This window comes from Acomys minous, assembly GCF_964271855.1.
Source record: "Acomys minous genome assembly, chromosome: 2".
Lineage (NCBI taxonomy): Eukaryota > Metazoa > Chordata > Mammalia > Rodentia > Muridae > Acomys > Acomys minous.
In genome coordinates, this window is record NC_140484.1 from 8,079,727 (window position 1) to 8,085,985 (window position 6,259).

Here is a 6,259-nt window from a genome sequence, read left to right on the forward strand (position 1 = left end):
TCTATATATTATGTAATACCTTAAATAAACAAAAGTGGTATTGAATATCAATAATTAAATTCAGAATCAAATATTTCTGGGCTTAAATCCTGGTCCCATTATTAGATAAATTACTGCTTTCTCTGAGTCAGCTTCACTTGGCTAAAGTGAGGGAAGGGAATGAACAGAAACCTGCCTGCTGCTGTCGTGAGGATTAGAAGGCACCAGAAGCCTTGAGCCTGAGGGATTATCACTGCAGAAACAGCTACAGACAAACCTAAGATTAAAAACTGCAGGGTTCCCTGACTGGAAGGGCCAATAAGGATTCAGCCACAAAGCCCAGGGGAGTGTTGTAGGCAAAACAGAACCAGAGAGGGTGCATTGCCACCAGAGAGAAAAGAGAGAGGTTAGCGATAGATGGTCCTATCTTTTAAAAGATTGCACCTGCGGTTTTATGTGTATGTATGTGGTGTGTACGTAGGGTGCAGTGTGGGAGAAGGGGCTGCCCACAGAAGCCAGAAGAAGGCATGAATGCCCCTGGCACTTGAGTTACAGGAGATTGTGAACCACCTGATGTGGGTGCTGGGGACCAAACCCATATCTTAAAAGAGTAGCTTGGGGTTTGGGCGGGGGGGAAGCACCTTCTACAGGTAAGCAGCCCAAGACCTGTAGTAGATGCCTGACATGAGATAAACTACTGGACCCTGTAGATACTGTTTTCCTGAACATACATATGCACAATAATGTTGCCATCGTTTAGCATGCACACGAGAGTCACAAATGAAAGAGTGAATAACTCCAGCAGGCCTCAGGGACCCGGGTAGGTGCCAACAGCTGTACCTGAGCAAAGCTTGGGGAGCTATGAACAGAAAGGTGACTATGATAAAGATGACACCGTTTGTGACATGAATTGGGCCGTCACAGACACTTTCTAGGCCAACAGGCTAAAATGAAATGTGCTAAAGTGAAATGCTGCCTCCCATATAAAAAGTGAATTTTTAATGTATCTGCCTGTATACTCAAGGAGGTTTGTTTTCTTTAAAGACTGAAACAGCAGTGACAGGACGTGGGGACAAGAACTCTTGTGTAGGTGAGAGAGACGTTCCACATAGTCAGTGGAGAAGCTATTGTATATCTTGAATTTTGTACAAGGAGTATTTCATATTGGTGCTCGAAAATAAATACATTGAACAATAAATCTCTAATAGAGAACACATGACACCTTCAGAAAGATGTGACTATGCTGGACATGGTGGCACAAGACTTTAATCCCAGCACTTAGAGACAGAGGCAGAGTGATCTCTGAGTTTGAAGCCAGCCTGGTCTACAGAGTGAGTTCCAGGACAACCAGGGCAACACAGAAAGGCCATGTCTTGAAAACCAAATCAGGTTGCTGAGCGGTCAACCTGGACCTGCACCCTTACCCCACGCGCCACAAGGCTCACCTTGTGCCACACAGAGTAGATCCTGAGCCCAACGACAATGACAAGGAGACTCCCGACCTCGACACTGATGTGAAGCCAGAGCATAATGTGCAGGGGGGAGGCGGAGTGCGGGGGTGCGAGGGGGGGAGTCTGTGGCGCTGGGGACCTGGTCTCCGAGGGACATGTCCAAGCCGGGCTCCTTGGTGCACAGCATCGCCTCAACTCTGCCCGGCACCCCCTTGGCATGCACAGCACGTGTGCCCCGTGGATGCTGCTGACCCCTAAGCCTTCCGACCACCAGCCCTGGACAAACAAGCACCCAGATCTGTTGACCAGTGGCCGCTGCCTAGAGACCATTGTCACATTCATGGATCACAAAACAACAAAACAACAACAACAAAAACAAACAAACAAACAAACAAACAAATTGGTCTGTCAGCTCCTCCAAGACTCCAGCCCCAACTCAGAATGCAAGGAGCTGGATGTTCTGAGCTGCTTTTGATATGGCAGGCAGCTCACCGATGCTTGGAAGCTGCTGCGCCATGCTCAGTGGGACCACGGATTGCACATCTACCAGACAGATTTGGAGACCCCTGAGGCTCCGTTGCTGGGCCTGGCTGAGGTGGCTGCAGCCATGACAGCAGCGGCAGTGGTGGGGCCAGTTAAGGGCAAGCCCCCCCACAGTGAGCAGTGCTGCTGGAGTATCCCCACCTGCCCCTTATGGAAGAAGACCTTCAGCTCTTTAAGCAACCTCAAGGACCATTTATGTTCCTACACTGATGAGCCACCCTATGCCTGTGACCAGTGTCCCTATGCCTGCACTCAGAGCAGCAAGCTAAACAGACACAGGAAGACCCACCGGCAGTCAACACCTAGGAGTCCCTGCACCCCTGACAGCAGCCAGAGGGTCTCCTCGGCAGCCCCTCCTGAACCGGCTGCCCACGCAGCTGCTCCAGCTAGCACACCTTCATACCAGAACGTGGAAAAGGCTGGGTGCAGCCACAGCGGGAGCCCAGGAACCTGGGGACCCTGGCGGTAGGGCTCAAACAGGTCTAGATGACGTCACCATTACCAAAGTAGAGAGGACTGACCCTGTAAAGAGCGAGAAGACAACACCCAGGAAGGCGAGCAAGAGCCGCGGGGCTAGGGCCAGCTGTGAGTTCTGTGGAAAGCACTTCACAACTGTAGTAACTTGACAGTGCATCGGCGTTCACACACTGGCGATCCACCCTGTGCCTGTGACCAGTGTCCTTATGCCTGTGCTCAGCCAGAGCAGCAAGCTCAACCGCCATCGCCAGCACGCATGGCCTAGGACCAGGCAGCACCTTCTATGAGGGCCCACACTGCTATGTGCCCGCTGCCTACAGGCCACACTGGACAAGTACCTGTGACAGAAGCATCCCGTGATGGCCTGAGAGCAGTTTTATACAGTTCTACTGTCACCCCTTCCCATTGTGTGAATAAACCATCCTCTATTTATTGAAAGAAAGAAAAACAAAAAACCAAAAACCAAAAAACAAAAAAGAAAACTATTTCCCCAGCACTAGATCACAAATTGAATGGTCCTGGCCTGGCCTGGCTGGGGCTAGCAGAATAGAGAAAGAGCCCAGATTGAGCAGGTCTCATCCTGATGGGTGTTCTCAAGTTTGGCAGCAGTCCAGAATTAGGCGGGTAGCTGATTAGACTAGCGTCTTCTAGGACTGTGCCAAAATCCGCACTTTGAACAAATGTCCTGGGGGTTCTGTTGCTCCAGGAACCACTCTTTGAGAAACATGAATAGCTTCCCCAGTGTGTCCTTCCAGACTGAGGATGGTGACTAAGTTTTAAGGTTCATAAGAGTTTCCTGAAAAAGAAGGAAAGGGCCTCAGATCAGTGACAGTCAAGTCAAACAGAGCAGTCCCCTCCCCGGAGACACCAGGGGTCAAACAGGATGTGTCTCGGATGGAGTCCGCTAATGCAAACAAGATCTGGGGAGAAATAGCCATTTTTCCTTTTCATTCTGAACCTCAGTCGGCCGAGTTCCGGAAACAGTCGTGATTACAGCATAATTGATTTGGGCCCAGAAAGCAGAGCAGCCAGGCCTACGCCCCGCCTTCCCACTCTGAGCAAGCTGGACCTCGTCTTCCAACTCTTCAGGCATTAAAAACGATGTGACACGGCGTGTGCTAGCGGCATGTGCAACCTAAGGAAGGCCACGTAGCGATGGTCATGCCGGACCGACCGCATCATTGCGGAGGGATGGTCGGGCATCTCAGCCCCCAGCGAGAGCAAACACACTCGAGGCCTTTTTTTGTTGTTATATAAACACTGACTTTGGTCACACGGGATTTGGGGTCTTTTGCCGGTCAGAAAATGGTGCTTATGTATTACTTTCAAAGCTGAATCACTTATTCTGGTTTAAACAAAGATTTCTAAACACTTGGCACACATCACAGAGTGATTTCAATTTGGATTTATCAGGGATTGAAAAGACAAACCAAATAAACAAGAAAACTCCAATCTTCCCAGAAAGCTGGGAGGAATGAATGAAGTCAGTGACGAGTGCCAGCAGGGGCTTCTGGGACAGAGTGCTTGACCCACTCTTTACGACTGTCGGGCTGTCTGAGTTAATGCTGCGCTGACCTGCAAAGGGGTCATCAGCCAGCTAAGTACTAACTGCTGTGTTGAAACAGCTTTTAGAGTCACACGATCAGTTCTTCTCCCCGAACCTAATGTTTACTGAGATCAGTTCTTACAGCCCCCTTATCCAGAGAAGTGAGAATACCATACCAACTGTATCACACACACAGGAAAACATCGGTATCTTGTCATGAAATACTCAGCTGTGGATGAGGTTACTGCTTGGCTCCAAATGGTTTTGTTTTGATTGTTTTCTGTCTCAGTGTTCTTTGCAAACCTGGAACTAGTATCTTTCATGCCTTAAAAAATAACTAAGAGTGTCCTGTACTTTATGGCTAATATCCACTTATGAATGAATATATACCATGTGTGTCTTTCTGGGTCTGGGTTACCTCACTCAGGATGATCTTTTCTAGTTCCATCCCTTGTTTTTAATAGCTGAATAGTACTCCATTGTGTAATTGTACCACAGTTTCTTTATCCATTCTTCAGTTGAGGGAGATCTGGGTTATTCCCAGTTTCTGGCTATTACAAATGAAGCAGCAGTGAACATAGTTGATCACATGTCCTTGTTGTATGGTGGGGCATCTTTTGGGTATATGTCCAGGAGTGATATAGCTTGGTCTTGAGATAGAGCTATTCCCAATTTTCTGAGATAGAGCCAGATTGATTTCCAAAGTGCTTGTACAAGTTTGCACTTCCACCAGCAATGGGTCCTTGCCAGCATGTGCTGTCACTTGTGTTTTTGAACTTAGCCATTCTGATAGGTGTAAGATGGAATCTTAGAGTTGTTTTGATTTGCATTTCCCTGATGATTGAGGATGTTGAGCATTTCTTTAAGTGCTTCCTGGTCATTTGATATTTCTCTGTTGAGAATTCTCAGTTTAGCTCTGAACCCCATTTTTCATTGGATTATTTGGTTTGTTGGTGTTTAATTTCTTGAGTTCTTTATATATTTTGGATATGGTCCCTCTGTCAGGCTCAGGGGTTGGTGAAGATCTTTTCCCAATGTGTAGGCTGACGTTTTGTTCTATTGACAGTGTCCTTTGTCTTACAGAAGCTTTTCAGTTTCACGAGGTCCTATGGACTCAAAGGAGATAAGCAATTAGGAGGCCCCAAGGGAGGGTGCTTAAATCTCACTCAGAAGTTGAAATAGAATAGAAGTGATTAAAGAGAGGGAACAGGCTAAGAGAGGGAGCACAGAGAGAATTGATGGTTGATGTCTGACCTGGAGAGAGTGGGGGCAGGAGGACAGAAGGCTTGCAGAGAGAAGACAAACCTTGGGCGGGGCTTCTCTGCGACAAGCTGGAGACCCAGGACAGGGTAGGCTCCTGGAAGGATACAGGGTGACTCTAGCTGAGACTCCTAGTAGCAGAGGTCATGGAGGGTGAAGAGGTCACCCTCTAACTAGATGTGACTCTAAGTGGAAAGAGGGGAACACCAACCCACTCACAGAAACTCTGACCCAAACACCCTGCCTACAAGATGTGCAGGGACAAAAATAAAGCAGAGATTGAGGAAATGCTTAACCAGTGAATGACCCCACCTGAGACCCACCCCATGGGAGACAGCCAACCCCTGACACTGCTATGCTTGCAGATAGGAGCCTAGCATAGCTGTCCTCTGAGAAGCTCCATCCAGCAGCTGATGGAAACAGATGCAGACTCACAGACAAACGTTAGGCCACAGAGTCTTGTGGAAGAATGTGTTGAGGGGAAGGATGGAAACGCTCAGAGGTGACAGGAGCCCCACAAGAAGATCAACAGAGCCAACTAACCAGGGTCCAGGGGAACCTGTGGAGACTGACGCTCCAACCAAGGACCATGCATGGACTGGAGCTAGGCCCCCTAGACAGATGTAACCGATGGGCAGCTCAGTCCTCATCTGGGTCCTCTGGGAAGGGGAACAGGGCCTTACTCTGGTACGGACTCAGTTGCCTGCTTTTTGATCACTTTACCCTGGCGAGTTTACCTTGCCAGGCCACAAGGGGAGAGGATGTGCTCAGTCTTGATGTGACTTGATATGTTGGGGTAAGGGGGTAGGAGGGCTCACTTCTCTGAGGAGTGGGGGAGAATAGGGGATACAGGGAGGGAGGGTGGGGCTAGGAGGAGAGGAGGGAGGGGGCTATGACTGGGATGTAAACTGAGTAATTAAAAAAAAGATTACAATGTGCTTTTGAGTTCCATTACATAAGTAAGTAAACAAACAAACAAACAAACAAACAAAGAGTTGGTGAG

The 6,259-nt window shown here is 48.5% G+C and overlaps 1 pseudogene across 1 annotated transcript; it reads left to right on the plus strand.

Moving 5' to 3' along the window:
• The first annotated feature begins 740 nt into the window (after positions 1 to 740).
• Positions 741 to 2,818, plus strand: LOC311592156 (zinc finger protein 296-like; annotated as a pseudogene). The gene is made up of 3 exons: positions 741 to 799; positions 1,439 to 1,537; positions 1,914 to 2,818. The product of its transcript is annotated as a zinc finger protein 296-like (transcript).
• Positions 2,819 to 6,259: the final 3,441 nt, after the last annotated feature.